The following is a 22,659-nucleotide window of genomic DNA, read 5'->3' as shown; positions in this document are numbered from 1 at the left end:
CCGCAGAAGCCTGACCCAGCCTGGCCGCGCCTCCGGCCCTGGGCAGCGACGGCAGCCTCACCTGGGGCCAGCTGGCGTGTCCTCCTCGGTGACCGCGGCAGGACTCGCGTCTCTGCGCCGTCGCTGGTTGGTGGTGCCGTATCTTCCTCCCGTCGGGTGAGATTCGCCAGCACACAGTGTCGCTGCGGGGACGTTAACGTTACTTGAGCAGGTGCGGGGCTGTAGGTCTGCTCCTTCCCGCGCTTCCTATTTGGCACCTTTCAAGGGATTCGCCCCTTCTTTACTCGCCTGAATTCATTGGCATAAAGTCGGTGTGATGTCCTCTCGCCCTTCACTGTGGCCTCGGCTTCGGTTCACCCCTCCCCTGGTGACGGGACGCTGCCCGTGGCATCCTTTCTCTCCACCGTCCGGGCCGGAGGCCGCGGCTCGCCTCACAGGGCAGCTTTGGCTTCGTCGACTTTCCCTACCAGGTTGGTGCAGACACTACCCCCGATTTCCACTCCAGCCTCTCCTGGCCCTTCCTCTCCTGTGCTGGGCAACCCTGACTCCTCTGTTTGTCTTGTGACTTTAAGGGGTTGCTGAGGGCACTGACTTAGTCTCCCCTCCGCCGCTCATCTGGGGGTTGCGTGCTCAGTGTCCCTGAACAGAGCGGTTTAGCTGTGGTCACACATTTTCAGTGGGATTTGCTACATTCTCGTTTGGATTTGGTGCAGAATACTTTTTGATTTCCTCATTCACCCCTGGGTCACTAAGAGATGTATTATCTCGTTTCCAAATGTGGGGGGCTTTCCAGAGGTCTCCCGTGTCAGGCGGAATTCCCTTCAGCCAGACAACACGCTTGATGGCTCAGGTCCTCTCTGATGTCCGGCTGGTGGCATGGCCTGGGACCTGGTCAGGCTCAGTAACAGCTCCTGGGCTTTAGAAGAACCGCCATTCGCTGTCGGGTGGAGGCTTCATAAATGAGTGTGGACTCTGATCTCCCAGTTCCTAACCTTAGCAGTGATTGAAAACTCGCCATGGCAGTGATTGAAAAAGAGGTATTGAACATCTGGCTATAATTGCGATTTCTTAATTCTCTCTGTAGTTCTATTAGCCTTTGTTTCATGGATATCAAAGTTCTGTTATTGGGCGCAGAAACGTTTGTGATTATTTCCTCCTCTTTATGAGTTGACCCCTTTTTCACTGCAAAATGGTTTTATTCCTGGTAATAGTCTGGGCTCTGAAATCACTTTATCTGAAATTAATACAGTCATCCCAGAAGCCTCTTGATAGTGCTAACATGGTCCATTGTTCAAATTCTTTTACTTTTAGTATTTCAAGTATATTTCTTATAGACAGTATGTGGTTGGGTCTTGCTTCTTTGTCCAGTTTGTCCATTTTCTTATTTGGGATATTTAGGCCACTTACATTTAATGTATTTTGACAGGTTTAAGTCTATTATCTTATTTGTTTTCTATTTGTTCCATTTTTTCAGTTTCCTCTTTTTCTGTCTTCTTTCATAAGTTAGTATATGCCCTATAAACTCTGCTTTGTAACTTATTGCTGTTTTGAGGTTGATGGTGTACATCTTTAACTTGCCACAGCCTACCTTCATATGCTACTCTTCTACTCCATGTCCAACACAATGGCATCACAATAGTATCACCCCATTTCTCTCCAAAACTGTGCTGCTGTATTCATGCAGCTTACATTTGAAATGTCATAAATCTCACACTGCATTCTACGTTCTTACCCTTTTTGCATAAGCAATTACCTTTTAAATATATTCAAATACTATAACTCAATCGTATATATTTATCTATAGCATCACCAGTTCCAGTGCTTTCCTGGGATACGTGCATACCCCATCTGGGATCATCTTCCTTTTGCCGGAAGGACTCCCTGGAATGTTAATTTTTTTGTTAAAAAAAGAGTAACTTAAATATTTACTAAGTGCTATAAATTCTAAAATTATATTTTATTTCTAAAGCATGGTCATTAAAGTGAAAGTCCTAACTAAAACCACTGTCTTTGAGAGATAAAATTCTAATTTATCATTGTTTCCAAGACTAGGCTTTAGTGCCTTTTTAAAATTTATTTATTTAAGCAATGTTGCCTATACCACTTCTTTAATGGGGTCTTCTGGTGAGTTCTTTCCACCTTTTGTATTTTTGTGAAAGACTGTTTTTTATTTTAAGATTTATTTTATTTATACAAGAACTGGGGTACAGACCAGAGCACAGGAGGGTGAGAGAATTCACCAGAGACAGAGCAGGGAGCAGAACAGGCAGATGGACTGAAAACACTGCTGAGGGGAGCAGTGGGAGAGACAGGAGAGGTCTGCTGCGCAATGTGGGTATCTCCTTGGCTGGCCGGGAATCGAACACATGCTGCAGAGACTACGGACAGCCTCAGAGCGCTGCGCTCAACCCACTGCACCACTGGGGATGCCCAAAGACTTTTTTTTTTTAAAGATTTATTTATTCATGCATGCAAGAGCTGGGGTACAGGCCAGAGATGCAGGGGACTGAGAGGATCCACCAGAGACAGAGCAGGGAACAGAACAGGCAGACTGACTGAAATACACTGCTGAGGGGAGCCGCGGGGAGAGAGGAGAGGTCTGCTTCTCCATGTGGGTTGCTCCCTGGCGGGCCGGGGACCGAACTCATGCTGCAGAGGCTGCGGAAGCTTCATTGTGCTGTGCTTAACCCCTTGAGCCACCAGGAAGACCCTGAAAGACTGTTTTTTAAAAAGATATTTGGGGGCCTCCCTGGTGGCTCAAGGGGTTGAGGTGCAGCACTATGGGGCTGTCTGTAGCCTCTGAAGCACAAGTTCAATCCCCGGCTAGGGAGCTATCCACATGGCACAGCAGACCTCTCCTGGCTCTCCTGCTGCTCACCTCAGCAGCGTATTTCAGTCAGTCTGCCTGTTCTGCTCCCCACTCTGTCTCTGGTGTATCTTCTCACCACCCCCACACCTCTGGCCTGTACCCCAGATCTTGTATGCATAAATAAATAAATCTTTTTTAAAAAATAAAAGATATTCGTACTGGGTGTAGAATTCTAGATTGAAGGTTCTTTTTTTTCTTTCTTTCAGGACTCTGTTCTCTGGCTGCATTCTCCATGACAAGTTTGTTCTCATCTTTAGTTTGGCTCCATGATCTGAATCTGCCTCTTACTTTTGGCTGCTTTTGAGATTCTGTCTTTATCCTTGGTTTGACGTGTTTTGTGGGTTTCTGTATGATTCTGGTACTTGGGTTTCCATGACTCTTGGATCTGAGTTCCTGGTTTTCCTCATGGGTGGAAACTATTTGCCTGTGATTTCTGCCCCCACTTGTCTCCTGATCCTCAGGCATTCTAGCTGCACATGTTGGCCACTTGAAAACTCCTTATTTGAGATATTTAGGCCATTTACATTTAATGTATTTTGACAGGTTTGAGTCTATTATCTTATTTGTTTTCTATTTGTTGCTTTTTTTTTTTTTTTCATTTTCCTCTTTTTCTGTGTTCCAAAGCTCTGGAATAGTCTCTTTCTGCATTTCATTTCAATTCATTTTTATTTCTGTCTTCAGTCTTCTAACCAGCTCTTCTTCAATACTTAATGCCATCAATCAGAGTCTATATTTTTATCTCGGATGTTGTTATTTTCATCTCTAGGATTTTAATCTGGGTCCTCTTTTATACATTCCAGGTTTCTGCTTAACTTTTGGACATATGGGATCCAGTTGTACAACTGTGCTCATGCTTTCGTCTAAATTCTAGCATCTGTGTCACTGCTGGGTTGGTTTCAGTGATTTATCTCCTCATTATGGATGGATTTTCCTGCTTCTTTGCATGCTTGTGAATTTTTTATTGGATTCCAGACTGTGAATTTTATTTTGTAGGATGCTGGATTCCCAAGCTTTTTCTGAGATGAAGTTAAATCACTTGGAAATCACTGCATCAGTTTGGGGACTGCTTTTAAGGATTTTTTTAGGCAGGCTGACACAGTGCCATCTGGCTGGTGGTCCTCACAGTCACAGCAAGTGCCCTGGCCACAGCCAGGAATCCTGAGTTGTCCTAGACAAACTGCTGGGAGCAGTCACTATTCCTGACACCAGGTTACCTTCTCCTGGTCACTTCCCTGCTGGGGCTGTCCCTGCCTTCACTGGGGAGGCCCTCAAATGACCTGCTCATTGCTCAGCTGAACCCTGAGAGGGGCCCCTGTGGGTACCAGGCTCTCTGAGCACCATGCTCTCCTCCCTGTTATGCTGGACTATGACTTGCTGCCTTGGTCCCCTTCCTCAATTCTGCCCCGCTACTCAGGGCTCTCCTGCATCCTTGCTCCTCCTCCAGGGCCTGACATCCTCTCCAGTCCCACAGCTGGAGGTTGTGGGGCTCCCCAATGGTCCCCAGCCTTCATCACACTCTGTTGTCTGATCTTCCATAGGCTTCCACCCAGTTCTTGCTTATTTCAGGAGGGGCCGATTCCAGGCCACAGCACTCCATCTCCACAGAGCAGAAGTCCCCCGTTTTATTCCACTGTATTTGACTTTAACAGTTACAAGTGACTAGTGTCCACTGAATCCAGCTCATGATGGTGGGTTTCGTGGGACAGGTACCATCTGGGCTTGCTCTCTTGGGCAGCCTTGGTTCTAGCACCCTGGATACCCAAGGGTGATTGCATCTGGTGAATGACAAGAACAAACCCTGGACCTGGAGGGAAGATAAGAGAGCTCTGGGAAGTCTGTCCCCAAGGTCCCTGACCCTGCCTTCCCTGGACTTCCCTCAGCACCTGGAGTCTCTCTGCCATGCCTAGGTGCCGCATCTGCTACCCCCAGTCCCCCAAGAGATCCTCTAGTCCAAAGGCACCCAGCTTTTCAGGTCCCACCTTGTGCAGGGCCTCTACCCCAGAGCCCTCAACACCTGCAAATCCAGGCCCCGTGGTTCAGACTGGAGCCAGCGAGACCCCACCTGGAGCGCTCCGCCCTTTCTGGTGCAGGGAGGGAGACCCCGTGAAGGCCAGAGCCCCTCTCAGACAGGCCGGGGTGCGAGGAACTGCCTGGGAGAGCTGCAAGCCGGTCAGGGTGGGGGACGCCCCAGGAGCACAGGTCAAAACACAGAGGCGCCTGGGGCAAAGGCATGTGCTGGGGCTGCGTCCAAGCTGCGCTGGTGGCCACACCGGGAGGTGGGCCTCGTGGGAAAGCAGGTTCTTTCTGGGTGAAGCGTTTCCACCCCAGATACACACGTGAACTTGAGCCTATATGTGCACACCCACGTTCCAGGCAGCTTCTTTGCAGCCAGGGGAGGAGCCGGGTGGCACGCAGAGCCGATGGGCAGCAGGGGGAGGCCTCACACGTGCAAGACCCGCAAGACCTCTGCAGGGACGCCGCCGCACAGCGCCGTGCCGGGCAAACCTGAGGACAGACCCGGGCGATGACTGGTCCAGGCCAGGGCCCCAGTGGGGTGGGGCCTCGGCGGGCGCGGTGGCACCTGCGCTGGGTGTGGTGAAGGGCACATCACCCCGCGGTGGGCCAATGCCCTGTCCCTTGTGGGGCCCCGGTGGGGTCTGGGCGCCCACAGGATGCGCGGGCCATGCTCGGGATGTGAAAGGCCGATGGTTTCAGCTCTGTGCACACCACGTCCCGGCTCCTGTGGAGCTCGCTCTGCTCGGGCCAAGTGCGTCTTCCCAGAAGCATAAATTCAGCAGATGAGCAGGAAATGGCAGCTGCCTGGGCTGAGCACCCCGAGCGCCATCTCAGGGCTGCGGGCTCTGTGTAGGGGAGGGGCGGACAGGGCACTCAGCCCCCTCCTCACAGTCGTCCTGGCAGGCCCTGGCTTTTCAAGAAGGCCCCACTCTCCGCAGCTCCCGCCTTCTCTGGCTTCCTGCCCTGGTCCTGCCTCAGTTTCCCTGCTGCACCACTGAGGGTGCCCTGTCCCTGGGGGGCCCTCAGCGCTGGCCCTCCCCAACCCCAAAACAGGGTGCACGCTGCCTCCCAAGCCCCGCTCTGCCCTCTGCTAGGTCCAAGCTTGGAGGACCAGCTGCCCGGCCCACTGCTGATAACCCTGCTGACAGTGTCACCACGCGCGCACACACACACAGACAGAGACACACAGATACAGACACAGGGACACACACAGACATATAGACACATACGCACAGAGACACAGAGACACACACACAGAGACACACACACAGACACACACAGACACGCGCAGACACACATAGATACGCCCCCTCCCCCAGCAAGCTGGGCATCCAACACACTGTGGACACAGCGTCCGGCCCGCGTCTTCTGGGCAGGCGGCTCTGGGGCCCTCATGGCCCAGCCTGCTAAGCCCAAGGCGGGATGTGCGGACACACCAGCGGGGTGGGGCCGCCACAGCCCCCCCAGCAGACCAGCGGACCAGCACGGCTCCCCGTCCCAGGGGGCTGCCGGATTAGCTCTGAGATTGCCTGAGCAGACCCAGCATCTGGAGCCCTGCCTGGGGCCCGTGACCCCGCTTCGTGGGGTGCTCACCCCCACCCCCGCCTGGCCCAGGGACTGGAGGGGCCCCTGCAACCCACAAAGGGCGGCCCCGACCCTCCTGCCCGGTGGAGCCGACGGGTGGGCCAAATGTCCACGCAGACCCCCGCACACACGACACGCACCCTCCTCAGAGCAGCCGCGGCCCGGCCTCCTCCAGGCGGGGCGGAGCTAGGGGGGCGGGGGCGGGGCCAGGTTTATTCTGAAAGGAACTAGGTCATCATCCGTCTCCAGGGAACTGGAATCCTGGGGCCCAGGGGTGTCCGCGCCCCCACCACCCTCAAACCAGGGGCCCAGTGGGTGCACAGCGGCAGGGAGCAGGGCTGGGGAGGCCATCCGCCGCCCACCCGGCCCGGGCTGCCCGCTGAGCCACCAGGCGAGCCGCAGAGGTGGATCCCAAACAGAGCAGCAGCGCAGCGTGGGCTCGGCGCCCCCTGCCCCCCCAGTGCTAACTACCAAGCCAGCACAGCTAATGGGCAGTCAGCAGCCGGACAAAGGGCTGCCTGCAAATTGAGCCGGGCTGTGGCAGGACGTGATAATTGGACCCTGCTTTAAGGGCCTGTGGGGGCAGGGGCACTAATGGGGAAGGAGAGACAGGACAGACAAGAAAGGCACCCCGAGCAGCTGGGCGCGCCCGCGGAGGGGCGGAGGCCTGAGCTCCTCTCTGCACCCGGCAGGCGGCAGGCGCTGGCCTCGGCCTCAAGTGGGCCTGAGGGGCTTCTGCAGGCTGGAGCCTAGCCCCCCATCACCATCCTGGGGGGCTAGATATCTGAGGAGGTCTGAGGATGGGCTCCTGGGCTTTGGTGACGCCTGTCGGAGAGCGGGGAGGGGGCATCTTCACAGAGCCTCTTTGTCCATTGTGAATGCGCAAGGAAGAACACGCGCTAGATGGCTGGATGGTGGACGGGCGGCTGGTGGGTGGTTGGGGGACGGATGGTGGCTGAGCTGCCCACTACATGATGCCTGGCGGCCCCTGTACCCCAGGCTGGTCCTCTGCTTCGGTGACAGGACGGCTTGCATCCTGGCAGCCACCCCTGGGCCACGCCTAAGGCGCCACAGTTGTTTCCAGCCCACAGCTGGTTTCCTCTGGGGCCACGGCAGGGCGACGCTGCCTCTGGGCCTTGGGGTAGGATGGGTCTGGGAAGGAAGGGTTCCCCCCACCCCCCGCACCTGCCGCCCCCAGTGGGCTCCGTGGGGTGAAGGCCACGACCATGGAACGTGAGAGTCGGAGCTTGAGCAGGAGAGGCCCTGGCGCCGGTTTCTGGACAAGGACGGAGACGCTGTGGTGCAGCTGGAGGCGGAGGGGAGGCGAGAGCCGGGGGCGCCCCACACAGCGGAGTCGCCGACCCGCCTCGGGCTGCGCCCTGCCCGCCCCGCCGGGGTGGCTCGGAGGGGCCCTTCAAGGAGGGGTGATGAGCAGGGCCGCAGAGTCCTGGCCCGGGCTGGGCCCCCATCAGAGGGACGCCGCAGGGACCGGGAGGACCCGCGTCTCCGCCCAGGCGGAGCCTGAGGGGGCAGAGGCTGCAGGCAGGGCAGAGCCAGTCCCCCCTGGGCCCCACACAGCGGCTGCGGGAAGCAGGAGACCCCTGCGCCGCTCCGCAAGCCCACACGGCCGGCAGGACGAGCAGGCAGCTTGGGGAGACACACACAGAGACATACAGACACAGACACACGGACACACAGACACACAGACACAGACACACACAGACACACAGACACAGACACACGGACACACAGACACACAGACACAGACACACAGAGACACACAGACACACAGACACAGACACACAGAGACACACAGACACACAGACACAGACACACGGACACACAGACACACAGACACAGACACACAGAGACACACAGAGACACAGACACACGGACACACAGACACACAGACACAGACACACGGAGACACACAGACATACAGACACAGACACACAGACATACAGACACAGACACACGGAGACACACAGACACAGACACAGACACACAGACACACACGGAGGCACACAGCGGAGCTGCCGAACACTCACCGCCCCTGGACCTGGGCCCCCACCGGGGCTGAGCACAGGTTTCAGTGGCATCCAAGTCCCCGTGGCCGCAGCTTCCTCTCCGCCAAGGGCCGGGACGGGCATTGCCCGGGGCTCCCAGCGCACCCGCAGAGCCAGCGTGTCCACGAAAGAGCCAGTGACGCGCTCCGTGGCTGAGACGCCTCCCCCTTCTCCCGGCATAGGGGGTGGTGCAGCCTGCAGCAGGGCAGAAGCTCTGGGGTCCAGGCAGGCCCCCACCTGCTCCCCTTCCCACCTGGGGGCGCACCCCCGCAAAACCTGCCAGTACACCCACCCCAGCCCCGCCGGCCACAGACCCCTCCAGCCCCCACAGAATGGCCCCCACCAGGCCAGCTCTTCAGAGGCCTCCCCCCACCCACCCGCCAGCTCCGCTCCCTGAGCCCCCTCTGCATGGTGGCGCCGCGGGTGACCGCCATCTTTTCTGCGCCCCACACCATGCCAGGGGCCCAGCACGGCCAGGAGAGGGCCCTGGGTAGCTCAGCATCCCCTTGGGTGGGGGCCTTGTGCCACTTTGGCCCCTGCACCCTCCTGGTCACAACCCGCCACCAGCCTGGTCCTGGCCGGGCCACCCGAGGCCCTGGCCCCTCTGAGGGCCGTGGCTCCCGGTCCCCAGCCGCCTGTGCCGGGGACAGTGGGCCTGCGCTCATGCAGCGGCCCCTGCTCTGTGAAGACCATGACCTTGGGGAGCTGCAAGCACAGCCCACGCAGGTGAGCTGGGCGGTCACTGGGCATCGGGTCACTGAGCAGGGCTGGCGTGGGCGGTGCTGGGCCAGGCGCCTGTCGCTGTGGCAGTTCTCGTGAGGGCATCTCTCCAGCCCTGGCCGCTTCGCCAGGGCGCAGTGGACAAGCCCTGGGACCCTGCAGCTCCCAGCACCGCCCAGCCCTGCTCAGGGGACAGCAGAAGACCACCAGGCTGGCCTGAGAGCAGGATCAGTGTTCCCCATGACCACAGCTGGCCTGGCCCTGACGCCTGCCCCGATGGTCTGCCCAGCTCCCATGTGAGGTGGGGGGTGGCAACACCCCTCTCAGCGCAGAGGGCGCATGTGGGGGCTGGGGCAGCCCACACCCCACAGCCCCCACGCCCCAGCATCTGCCACCCAAGGACCCCTGCACCTCCGGGCCCGTCCCACCTGCACTGCCGGAGGGCCTGGGGCGGGGCCACGAGGAGACGGGGCGCTGGGGCGTATTTTGGGCCCGGGCAGGAATTCAGAGTCGGGGTGAGGACTAACTGCGGCCGGACAGCTGTGCACGGGGAGCGCAGCGAGACCCGGCGGCTCGGAGTTTGTCAGGCCCGGTCGCCCCTGAACCCCGGCTTCCAGAGAGGTGGCAGCTGGGCTGAGCCTGGAATGTGGCTCGCAGGCCCGTGCCGCCCGCCCCGAGCGCGGTCACATCTGCTTTGCCGGGGAGCCTTGTCCCTGCCCGGCTGTCCGGGCAGCCGTGGGGCCAGACAGTGCGCGGCGGCCAGCTCAGGGAGCAGTGCCAGGCCAGCGAGGGGCTGCCAGGGAGCGGCTGGGGCGGGGACCAGGCAGGGGTATGTGTGTGTGGGGGGGGGGGGGCGTGTTGTGGGGGGACGTGGGCGAGCACTCGGCAGCTGCCCTGCGGCCGCGCTGGGGCCTCCACAGGGTCGGCTTTTACGTGAAACAAGAAGGAAGGGGTGAGAAGGGCTCGTTCTGGGATTCGGGCTGTTCCGCTAAACCCAAGGCAGCTCCCGCCCACGCCCAGCGTCTCTGGCTGGGGCTGCCCCGGGCAGCGTGGGGGGTCGGGCCGGCCCAGGGCGCCTGCCTCCCTGTGCCAGGACTGCCCAAGCTGGTGTCATGCTGAGCGCCAGGCCTGTCTCCCCCGCGCGGAGAGAGGTGACAAATGGCGTGTCAGCGTCACCCCAGGGTGCCGCCAGCTCCCGCAGCAGGGACCCATGCGGCCGACAGGAAGCAGCAATCAAGACGTGCTGAGCTGATCAATAATTAATCTGAACATTAAAAGGCCTTCTCTCTGCCTGACAAGGGGCTGAGCGCGGAGCCCGTCCCAGGCCACCAAGGGGAGTGGCAGCTGCCAGCTGGGGGTGGGGGGCAGCTGCTCTGCCTCGTCCAGGGCCAGAGGGAGCCTCAGGTCCCACCCCGCACTGCCAGGCCAGAGCCCGTCCCCGCCCCACACCCCTGCCCGGCTGGGTGTGCCTCCTGTGCCCCAGACCTCCCTGGCAGCGCTGCTCCAGTCCCTCCCCAGCGACCTTTGCCCGCCGCCCCACCAGCCCGGCTTCCAGGGGTCAGCTAGGAGGCCATCCCCACACGCCTGCCGCCTGGCCCTGCAGGACGAGGTGACGTGCAGCTGCCCACAGGCCCCCCGGGGCCGAGGAGCTGGGCGACCCAGGACCAACCGGGGCCACCTTTTCTGAAAGGGGGGGTCTGTGACTCTCCGTGTTAAATACCAAGGGGGACCTGTACTTGTCCCCAAGGAGGGGCGCACGAGTCCCCAGGGAGGACGTGAGGCCCGCGGCCAGCAGCCCTGGGCACGTGGCACTGGCCCCCACCCGCCTGCCCTCCTGCCCCGGTGCTGGGGCCTGGGCTCAGGGGAGGCCCGGAGGTCACCCTGGCAACAGCGTGAGGACAGCAGACCCCACAGCTCCGCTCCCAGCACCCCGGCTCTGGCCTGGCCGTGTTGGGAAGGGCCTCTCTGCTCACCGGGAGGCAAACTGGCGCAGGCGGCCACCCACTGGGCTCTGGCCGGCGAGAAACCTGCCCCCTCCTCACGGGCGGTGGGGCCTTGGCCGGGGGTGGGGGAGGCCATGGCGCAGACGGCACAGGCCGGCGTCCGGCAAAGGGCACCCAACGTGCCGCCAGGGCCCCGGGCGAAAGCGCCCACGGGCAGGCGAGAGCAGGGCCCTCAACACAGACCCAGCGGCCGTCACTGGCGGCGGCTCCTGCCCTGGGCCCTCCGCTCTGCTGCCGACGCGCAAACCCCGGGCCAAAGCTGAGCCCGGCAGAGCCCAGATGGCGGGGCCGGGGCAGAGTCCAGGCTGCTGCGGGCCGAGGGGAGGGCGCCGGGCCTCAGAGAACAGGCCGGCCGTGCGGGTCCCTGAGAGTCTGGGCGCAGGGCCGGGCGAGCAGAGCGGCCTCGGGCAGACCCAGCGCAGAGTGGAGGCCCAGAGGCTGGGGGGCTGGAGGGGCGGCAGCGAGAGGCCCCCCGGGAGACTGACTGGGGGAGAAGCGTCCCCACAGGCTGGTGCCGGGCCCCCCGCAGCAGACGGAGCTCGAGGCTGGAAGCTCGGGGCAGCCAGGGACGGAACCGAAGCGCGTCCCCCGTCTCCCAGGGACGGGGCAAGCCCAGGCTTAAGCAGTGCGCCCCCAGCTCACAGCGGGAAATTCCGGGCAAGCAGGAAAACCACTCTAAAGCGGGCGTCGTGAATGGGCGGCCCTGTGCGGGCGTCTCCTCCCTCCACGGGACAGACAGAGCCTTGAGGGACGCTCAGCGACGTGGGTGACACACCCTGTCCCTGCCTGAGGGGCGGTCACCGCGCCTCCGGCCGCACCCGTGGACAGAGAGCCCCGAGAGGCGGGGGCCCCGGCCACAGGCGGCGCGGGTCAGTGAGCGGCAGGTCACGCTGGGGACGGTGCCGGAGAAGCCCCTCACCAGCTGGGCGCCTCGGAAGGACGGACGTGTCCTTGCCCGCCTCCCACGAGGTGGGGCCCGGGGGTTCCATCAGGCCCGCGCCCAGGCTCCGGGCTGGCCAAGGCTCAGCCCAGGGAGTGTCAGCTGCTGACGGGGGTGGGGCCGTGGCTGCCCGAGTCTGGCCCCGGACCCCTCCCGCGGCCCCTTGAGCTGTGAAGCAGCGAAGGCCTCCCGGCACCTGAATCGGCTCATTATCATTCCTAATACGGATCGATGCTCCCGGGCGCTGACAAAGCCCACCGCCCCCGCCCCCTGCACAACATAAAAGGCCCCCGTCCAGGCCCCTGAACGGCCAGCACCCCCGGCCTCACCCCGCGTCGCGCTCAATCGAATCCAGGGGCACTGCGATCGACCAGGCCCCATTGATCACTCCCCGCCGCGCCCCGCCCCAAGCCAGTGGCCAGCGGGTCCCTGCCTCCCCCGGGGCCTCTTGAAGGGCGCTGGGCCGGCTGCGGTCAGGGCACAGCTCACCCTGTGCCGGCCATCGGGGACACCAGCAGCGTCCCATCAGCGCGTCGTGGGCAGCTGTCACCAGCCTCCGCGGCCGGGGCAGGGTGAGGAGAGGCCGGTGAGTGCGGGACGGCCAGGACAGGGCCAGGCTCCCCTCCCACCCCCAGCTCCCAAACACGCAGGCGCCCGGCGGAGAGCACGGCCGAGGGGGCAGCAGCCTGGCTGCCCTTCACAGGCCGCTGGCCACACGCAGCCCTCCAGCTGGGACAGCACACGGAGCAGCCGGGCCCTGGCTGGCGGGCCCCCTTGGCGGCGTGGCGGCGACCCTCGTCCCGGCCGCCATGCAGATGCCCCACGCTGGCGAGTGTCCTGGCGGGGAGGCAGGGCAGCCTTGGGCCTTGGCAGGTACCATCCCCCTCTAGCAAGCAGGAGGGCCCCACCTTCTGGCAGCCCCAGGGTCTCATGGACGCTGTGGCCGGCCCAGCCAACTGCCCATCGTGGTGCAAGCCTCAGGCCCCGCATCTGAGCGCTCCCAGGGGCTTGGGATGCTGCCCCTGCGCCTCTCTGCCACCCCCAGCCGCAGCAGGCCCTGGGGTGGCATGACCCCAGCCCAGCCCCATCCATGGCTCAGTGGAAACACTGACCCTATGCACCTGACTGGGCGGCGTGCGCTGGGCTGCAGGAGCAACAGGCCCCACTGTCTGTGCCCCGAGCAGCCCAGTGGCTCCGGCCCCCGCAGTGGCCTCCAGGAGTGGCCGGCGGGCAGGTGGCTGGGCAGCAATGCCGTCACCAAGCTTCCATGGCATCACCCCAGGATGCCCAGGCCAGGCTGGTCAGCAAGGGGTGGGTGGGGGACACCCCCCAGTCCAGTCCCCAAACCCCAGGACCCCAAAGCCAGCAAGGCAGGAGCAGGGCCTGGCCTGAGGCTGGGTCGGGACCAGTCCATGTGGGGTGAGAGACGCAGCCTCGGCTGCCTACACCGGGGCCCCTGGAGCCCCTACATGGGTGCTGGGCTGAGGGCCCTGCCAAGACCCATGTACCAGTGTGAGTTGGCCAAGCTCCCCACTCCAGCTGAGCCCTCCACTGAGCACCCCACTGAGCACCCCCACACTGAGCACCCCCTCACTGAGGCCCCCCACTGAGCCCCCACTGAATGCCCTCACTGACTGATGTTCAGTGCCCCCACTGAACATCCCACGCTGAGCACCCCCACATAGAGCCCCCCAAGTTCCCCTTCACTGAGGTCCTCCCACTGAGCCCCCACTGAGCGCCCCCACTGAGCACTGCTACTGAGTGCCCCCCACTGAGTGCCCCCCACTGAGAAACCCATGCTGAGCACCCCACACTGAGGGTCCACCACACTGAGCCCCTCGAGAGCCCCCACACTGAGCGCCCCCTTCATCCTCTCTGGGCTGGGGTCACGACCTCCCCATGCTGTGCCCTGTGCCAGCCCCTGGCCACACCGTGGCAGCTACACCTCCTGCTGGTGGCTCCAGTGTGTTCCGTTGCCGATGCCCATGCACAGGAGGCGCCAACAGGAGGGGCGGAGACCCAGCGGCTCCTCCTCCCGCCGGCAGTGCACCCGGGGCAGCGCCTATGACCCTGCACGCTCCCCAGGACGGTGCCTTGGCCCCTCCATGCAGACCGGCACTGAGTCACACCTGTCCTGGCCGTGCCCCCTGCATGTCCCTGGCCATGTCCCCTGCGGGCCCCTGCTGTGTCCCTGCCATGTCCCTGGCTGGCAGGACTGAGCTGCTGCTTGTCATCTCAGAGACAACCTGCCCCGCGGCAGCCGCCACCCCCAGCCCCCTCTCCTCCCCTCAGAAGCCCCCCACAGATGGGGCCTCACTCTGGCCCTCCTGGGCCCAGGAATGGACTCCCCACACCTGCAGGGAGGGAAGCAGCCTCCGGCCACACGCGTGGCTCCAGCCAGGGCTGATAAGCTGAGAGGGCCTCGGCATCACGGCCTGGACCCGCCCACGGGGGCTCCCGTGTCCCCCGTGAAGGCCCTGTAAGGCTGTCCCCAGAGGACAGGCTGGACCCTCTTCTCCAAGCACGGCTGGGCGGATCCAGTGGGGGTCAGGGCCGCCCACTCTGGAGGGTACAGGGCCTAGCCCTCACATTGGGGGAGCCCCCCGCCCCGGCCAGCTCTGCTCCCCAAACGGGATCCTGCGCTGCCGGCCGAGGGAGGGCGTTACAGGTCGACCTGCAGGCCTGGCTCTTGGCTGCACGTGGTCTCCCCCCGCGCACCCCCAGTCCCCCCGGCCTGTGCCCGCGCACCCCACTTCTCGAACCAGGTGGGAGCGGACGCCAAGTGTCCACCCTCGCCCGGAGACTGTTGCGGCCGCCTTACTGACCAGGCGTGTCGGCCGTGCAGGCCCTGGGTGCTGCGGCCACGGCTGGGGGGTCTGTGTCGCCAACCCGGGGTGAGCGGGTTTCTGCGGTGGCCCCCACACTCCCCACAAGCGACCCCCCGGGCCGCCTGGCCGCCGTGCAGCCCCCTGGAGCCCCTCAGCCCAGTCCCGCCGCTGCCGCCCCCCACCAGCCAGCAGGACCTCCACTGCGCCTGCGCTTGGAGAAAGCCTCCTCCCCTGCTGGGCCGACCCCCCTGGCCAGCGGTGCGGGCGGGCCAGGAGGTGACCCTTGAGGCGGCAGCTGCCCAGAGCTGTCCGCAGCAGAAGGGACAGGACTCATCACCCAGCGTGTCCTCGGCTGTCATCCACTATCGAGCTGCCCAGGGCAGGGGCCAGCGCCCGCAGCTCCGTCTGTCTTCCTGCAGGGGCTGGGCCAGGCCTGCCCCTCGGGCGCCTCCTGCCCACCCGCTGGAGCCCAGGGGCCAGGTGGGGCAGGAGCCAGATCTGCGCGCGGGCTCTGCTCTGGGGCCGCGGCCACGAGGGTCTCGGCGTGGTGGGTGACTCTTTGCTTTGCCTCGCAGCAATCGACCTACTGACATTTCAGACTTCACGGCAGGCACAGCTGCCTCCAGCCCTCTCTACGGGCTGAGTCACAGGCCGCTTTGAGGGGAGCCCTTAAGACGCCCGGAGGACCAGCGTCTCCCTTCCGTCTGAGAAGGCGGCGGTTGGCTCAGGACAGCGCCGACCGGGCGAGGCCAGGGCAGACCCCCAAGCTGGGGGCCGGGATCCCCGCCTCGTGCAGGACCCCCGCGGGCGCGGGCCTCTGTGCAGGACACGGGGCTCCTGCCTGCGTTGGGAAGATGGGGAGGGGCTGGGCGCTGCTCGCACACCCCCGCTCTCCAGACGACGCCCCTGAGCCAGAAGCACCGGCCTTGGCGGTAGCCCCGGGGGGCTGGCCAGCGCCTCAGCCCAGCCGCTCCGTGCTGTCGTCCAAGCTGTGGAAACTGAGGTCGGGTCGCCAGCACCGGCCCCGCTCTCCCAGAAGCAGGACAGTCTTGAGCCCCTGACCCTTCCTTCCTGCAGAAGGGGCCTCCTCGCCCAGCAGGGGGGTGACTGGGCGGGCGCGGAGGCCGACGGGCAGATGCCCCGGGGGCCGGGGCCACCAGCCAGGCCCCCACAGCGCTGAGGGGATTGCGCCCACCACGCCCGGGCAGTGGCCCCGCCCCACCCTGGCCCCACCCCCGCCTGCCCCGCCCTGCCCCAGAGCGGTCCCTGTGCCCGCTGACCTCCTCCTGTCCTCCTCCTCCTCGGGGCCAGCCTGGACCCTCGTACAAGCCACGGTGGTGGCCCGTAGCGCCCGCCGCCCTCACGCCTGGGGCAGTGTCTTTGGGCTGCGCGCAGGGAGAGCCCAGGGAGTGGGGGGCGCCGCTGGCCGCCTGCGGTCACTCCCTCAGCTCCTGGAAGCGGCCCTTCGAGTCTGGCCCGGTGAAGCCTGTCTTCTTCCGGAGCTCAGCGCAATGAGGAAGCAGCCACTTCCCTCCCTCCACCTGGGGGCGCAGTCACCCCTCCAGGCCCCTCAGCCCTGAACCCACACTTCCTCCCCATCCCCCACCCCGCGGCCTGCTCTGGGGTGTGGGGCTGCTCTGAGGGCTCCCCCGCTGCAAGGCCCGCGGCCTGGGGTGCCCCTGCGGCCTGCCACCTGCAGCCAAGTTCCTGGGGGCATGTCTCACCCTTGCTGCAGCCCAGCCACTCGCCTGGGGTGGGGGTGCCCAGACAGTGGGGGCCGGCAGGAGGCTGGCTGGCGGGGTAGACCTGGCGCTGGGGGGCCGGGGCGGGGAGGGGGTTCTGGTAGGGAAGAGAAGGGGGAAGAAAGGGTGTCTCAGCCCTCTGGGAAGGTGGCCAGGCCCCCCACTGCCCACCCGCCAGAGGGGGCCCCCAGGTGGGCCCGCACCGCCTGCACCCCGGGCAGGAGCTGGCTGCGGGGCTGAGGCTCCAGTGCCTGCCAACCAACCGGAGGGCCCGGCAGGTGGGGGCACGTGCTGCGCCAGCTGCTCTGCCCCCTCCTCTCACCCCTGCAGGTGGGGTCAGCGCCTGCCAGCATCGTGTCCACACCTTCCAGCTCATTCCAAGGTGTTAAGAGGTTGTCCCAGCAGGACGGTGAAGGGCATGAAAGCCGCATTTCCCATTAACCCCCTGCCCTCCCGCCAGGCGCCATCCCTCTAGCAGAGATCAAGGCCTGCACCGGCTGCCGGAATAATTAGCACAAAGCAAAGCAGACACCCCACCCAGCCCGGACAGGGCCCCTGGGCGCTCAGGCGGGGCCTGGGAGGAGAGGCCCGAATCCACCTTCACTGAGGCAGAGACTTCAAAGGAAAGCGAAGAGTTAACCCTTTGGGAGAAGCCAGGCCAGGGAGTTGGGGTGCGTGGCCGGCCAGTGTCTGTGGCCTGCGCCCCCGGCCAAGGCGAAATCGGGTCCCTCACAGGGGCCCCCCGGCCGTCCAGCGGGCGTCGGGAGGACAGCGTTTCACACAAGGAAGGCAGGGAGGGGCGGGGGCGGCAGGCACAGAGGAGAGGCCATGGCAGCAGAGGGTGCTGGACGGGCAGGCGCTGGGTGGCTCGGCCCCGGCCCCCACCCGCAGCCCCCTCTGGGCCCTGACCCCTATGCGGCCGGCCCTGGGGAGCGCTGGCCTTCACTGCGCAGGCCAGGGGCCCCAAAGAGGCAGCCCCTCCCGCTACCCGCCTGCCTGGTGGCATGCGCAGGACTCCCCTGGGCCCCGGTGCCTGGCCCGGAAGGCCTGTGGGTGCCACACGGGCATCAGTGTCACTTCCCACAGGCCCAGGACTCTGACCCTCGCGGGTCTGCTCCCGCGGCTTCACCCCTGCCCGGCCAGCCACGCATCTTAGGGTGCACTTCTGGGGGACCCCAACTGATAGTGGGGGGCTGGAGGCAGCCCCTTCATGAATGAAGAAACTGAGGCCGAGGTGAGGGTAGTTGCATGTGCGGCGGAACCAGACGCAGGCCACCACCCCGGGCGCAGCCCGGGTCGCCCCACAGAAGCCCCAACAGCTGACCCCGTGGGAGCTCCTACGGCCAGGCCAGGCGGCACAGCGGACGGCGGGGCGGGCTCTGCCCTGAGGCGGGCGGTGCCGGGACCAGCACAGCTGCCAGCCCCTCCAGGCCTCCAGCCGCCAGTCCCGCTAGAACGCCTGGGGCCGCCGTGCAGGTGCCCGCGCCCCGGCCAGTCTCGGGCTGGGCCAGGCTGCCCTGAGTCCTCCTCGCCCCCATCCCGCCCCGGCACCTTGGCCCTCGCCTGCCGCAGGGTCCGCGCCAACGTGTTCCGCACTGGGAGGTGGCAGTCACCTGCGTCTGTCACCGGGCACCAGCCCGTCCTGTGGGGGCACCGGCCCCATAAGAGCCCGACAGGCTATACTCAGCAGCTGCTCTGGCAATCTGCCTCCCCGTGGGGGGCCAAGCACCCCAGGAAGCAGCCACTGGAAGAGGGGAGCGTGACTGGGCCGCGGCGGATGCTAATAAGGCCCTTAAGGGTGCAGCTGGGCCGCGCGGGGACAGCAGCAGCATCGCGGGCAGCCGCCAGGACCAGGGCTCAGGGGCACGCTCACAAGCACAGGGGCATGTCTGCCCTGGGGCCCCGCCTGGCACGCCCTCACCTCCTCCCGCACCGCCCGCACCCAGGCAACTTTCCCGACCAGTGCTTTGCCCCAGGGAGAGAACTGGGGCCGGGGCCGCCGCCATCGGGCTGAGAGGAGAACGTGGCCACTGCCAGCAACGGCTCCTGGGGCCAGCTCAGGCCTCCCTCTCAGGGCCTCCTGGGCTTCACAGCAGGGCTCCCAGCAGGCGGGCATCACAGACCGGTGCTGCTGGGTCCCCACACCCGCCGCTCCCCGGCCCCAGGGTCCATGGCTGAGGGTGTCCATCCTTCGGCACCGCAAAGGTGGGGTGAGTGCGGCTGCCCAGTCGGCCAGTGGAGCCCCCCCGAGCAGTGGCAGCCCCCCCGGTCCCCCACAGATGGGTGGAGACCTGGGCCAGGCCACCAACTGGGCCCCCTCAGCTCAGGGACCACAGGCCTCCAGGGCAAGGCCAAGCCGCCTCTGTCCCGCGGTGGAGCTTTGCTTGCCCAGTTGGGGTCCAGCCAGGAGCGGGGGATTCAGGGCCCCCACACTCACTGCCTCTCTCCTCAAGGGGCTATAATTGGATGCTCGGGAGCATCAGGCCCTGCTACCAGGACAGGAAGCTGATCCCCACAGGCGAGACTAGGCTTGGCCCCTAATCCCGTCCCTGGAGAGCGCCCAGGTGCCAGGCCAGACCAGGCCCCGCTAAGAAGCTCTAATTGGCAGCCCAGGGCGAGGCTGGTCCCCGGGGCCACCCGCAGGCCATGGTGCAGAGGCGAGAGCCATGCTGGGTCCGTCCCCCATCCTGGAGGCCACCGTGGGCCGGGGACTGGGGTACATCAGTGCTCGGCACACCCCAGGGCCCCTCCCCCAGCATACCCGCGCTCCTGGGACGGGACACTCACTGTCTGGGGAGACCGAGGCCCCTCCAGGCCTGCCAAGGGACAGCTGCCCAAGACGGCCAAGAGCTTCGCTCCAGACTCTACTTTGGGGGAGTCAGGTGAGGACAAGGACACCCAGAGGGAGAGACCCAGCCCGCTCCTGGCCCCACAGGGCAGCTGCCCCCAGGCCCCCGCCGTCCCACCAAGGACCTGCAGGGCCTGTTTGCCTCTGTCCAGAGCCCCGCGGCCGAGCCCCCGAGGTCAGTCTGAGCGGGTCTCAGGAGCCCCCCAGGCTCGTGCCCACAGGCCTCCCAGGCTCTCCGCCTGGGTCCCTGCCTGGCCCAGCAGGAGCCCCGAAGCTGACCAGGTGACCGAGCAGAGTCCTGCCAGGGGCACGCCAGCACCACGCACATGCACATGGGTCTGCACACGCACACATGTACACACACGGGCTTGCACACACACCAATCTGCACACACACTCACATGGGCCTGCACACACACATGCACGCACACAGGCCTGCACACACACACTGGGTATGCATGCATGCTTAGCACTCCAGCTCTCGTGCACACACACACGGGTATGTACCGACAGACACATGTGTGCACGGTGTGCTCAGCCTCCCTGCACACGTGTGCCCAAGCATGTGCGTCCACATCCGTGTGTGTGCAAATGTACACCTGGGTGCATGCACATGAACCCGTGTGCACACATATACCCAGCAAGGGTGTGTGTGCATGTGCGTGTGTGTGCACATTTGCGTGTAGGGTGGTGCCCCTGGCCTGCCATGGGAGGGGCCCTGTGTGTGCTCGGGGCTGCCCCCATCACCTGCGGGGTCCGGCCCGCTGGGTCTCCACGTGGGCACACCCCAGCCCTCGCCCGGCCAGCGGCTGTGAGCAGCCCGGCGCGCCCTGAACGAGGCGTCCCCAGAGGTGACCGGCACCGGCAGCTGTGGGGGGCGGGCAGAGCAGGCCACGCTATCAATCGTGCGCTGCCGCCCAGACAGCCCCCCACGGCGAGACAAAGGCGCCACGCTCCCGCTCGCGCATAATTCACCCTCCATTAGTGCTCGCGACAAGCCGACAAATTAAATCTCTTTTAAATTTAATCTGCCTCTAATAGTGAGCCGAGGCGAGCCCTACCTGGCTTCCAGCAGCCCCGCCGCCCGCGCACGGCGAACCGGGGCGGCCCATTAAGGCCCCTAATGGCATCTTCGGGGACGAGACCGCGCGGCCCGCTCCCCGCTGCCGCCGGCCCGGCTTTATCTGCGGCTCGCAGGCGGCCCCAGACAGGATTAGAAACCATTTCGTGAAATGGAAACGGGCAGGATTTAATGGAAAACCAAAGACGGTCCAGGACCCATTTTTCTTTAACGATGTTTCCAGCCGGCAGATTCCCCTGAACCACCTCCCAGGCTGCGCCCCCAGGACGCCTGACCCCAGAACAAAAGCCAGGCAGAGCTTAGGGGCCGCTGGGACCGGGCCCCCCAGTGAGAAGAAAGCGGCAGCCCCCAGCCAGCCCGAAGCCAAGCGCAATCGATCCCCCAGGAAAATTCACTTAGCGGCTTGGCTGGGACTCGGAGGCCGAGAAGGGCTTAATCCTCCGGCCCGGGGGTCCATCCTGGGCCGCCTGGGGCCGCCCCAGCCCCGGTGCAGGAGCGGGCCCAGCACGGAAGGCGCCTGACGGTGCGGTCCAGACCTCCCCAGCAGCACGGCCCCGCTCCAGGGCCCGAGTCTCCCACTGCGGCCACTCGGGCTCTGTCCCTGGCCAGGCCCTCCTCACCTGCACCCCTCCCTGCCCACTGCCTCCAGGCCTTCTGTCTCCATGCCCCCCCACGCCCTCCCTGTCCGCCCCTCAAGCAGCTCCTCGGGCTAAGGAAGCCCCTGCCTCCCACGGGGCCATGCCGAGCCGGGACAGGTCAGCGGCCCCAGACAGCCACGTCCCTCCGCCGGCTTACCTCGGCCATGTGTGCCCAGTGCCAGCAGGGACAGGCCCAAGTGCGCCCACGGGGCCTCCAGCTGGCTTGTGTCCCTGCAGTCTGGCCGTCCAAGCTCGCCAGTGCCCTCTCCCCAGGATGCCAGGTCCTGACCTCTTCCTACTGACCTCCCACCTCCTTTCCCCCTTGAGAGGCCTGGTGTCTTCCTGTGAGACAGCACAGATGCCTCCTCCTCCAAGCAGCCTCCCAGGCCTGACCCTAAGCAGAGCCCGTCTTTAGCTCCTTAGGACCACGGCCTTGTCCTGCTGGTCACCCAGACGTCAGTGGGGGTGGGGGGGCAGCGGTGCGGGCACCTCGGGGAGCTGGGCAGTGGGTGACCGGCCCTGGTCAGAGCGCTGGACTCTCTCCTCTGGCCTCAGCTCCCCATTGGAGCCCTCCTTGCTCTACCCACGGCTGCCCGCTGACAGCCCCAGCCGCCGCCAGCCGCCGCAGTCTCAGCCTCCCCTGCTCTGCCTGAGGCCCATCCCCATCACCAGGGGACACAACCCCGGAGGCTCAGCACCCTCCAGCCGTGCCTCGCTGGCCCAGACTGCGGGATGGACAGACGCCCCCTGATGTCCGCCAGGGAGCGCCTCTGGGTCCCGCGAGGTGGAGAAGGCGGGTGTGGAGTGGGAGCGGCCGCGCAGGAGGGGCAGATGCCCTGGAGGGCAGGGGGCAGGGCCCCTCGGGGACACCTACCCTTCACAAAATCAGAGCCTCACCGTCAGGTGGCCTCCTCCAGCTGGCCCGCGCCCTGTTGGGAGGAGCCGCCACAGGGGGCCCAGCCAAGGCCAAGGTCTTGGGCCCACTGTCTGTCTAGCTCCTGCTGGATACCAGATACCCCCTCCCGCAGGGCTGCCTCTTGGGCACGTGGCCATTCGCTGGCCCTGGCGCTGGCCTAGAAGGCCCGGCTGGGAGCGGGGCAGGCACGGACACAGCCGAGGCCTCAGAAGGCCAGATCCACCCAAGGGGGCCACCCAAGCGAGGTCACCCAAGCGGGGTCACCAAAGTGGAGCCCACCCAAGGGGACCACCAAAGCAGGGTCACCCAAGTGAGGTCACCCAAGCAGGGTCAGCCAAGGGAGCCACCCAAGGGGGCCACCCAAGCAGGGTCATCCAATCAGGGCCACCCAAGCAAGGTCACCCAACGG

This window comes from Talpa occidentalis, unplaced genomic scaffold, assembly GCF_014898055.3.
Source record: "Talpa occidentalis isolate TD23 unplaced genomic scaffold, MPIMG_talOcc4v2.1 talOcc4.11, whole genome shotgun sequence".
NCBI lineage: Eukaryota > Metazoa > Chordata > Mammalia > Eulipotyphla > Talpidae > Talpa > Talpa occidentalis.
This window is presented reverse-complemented; position numbering follows the sequence as displayed.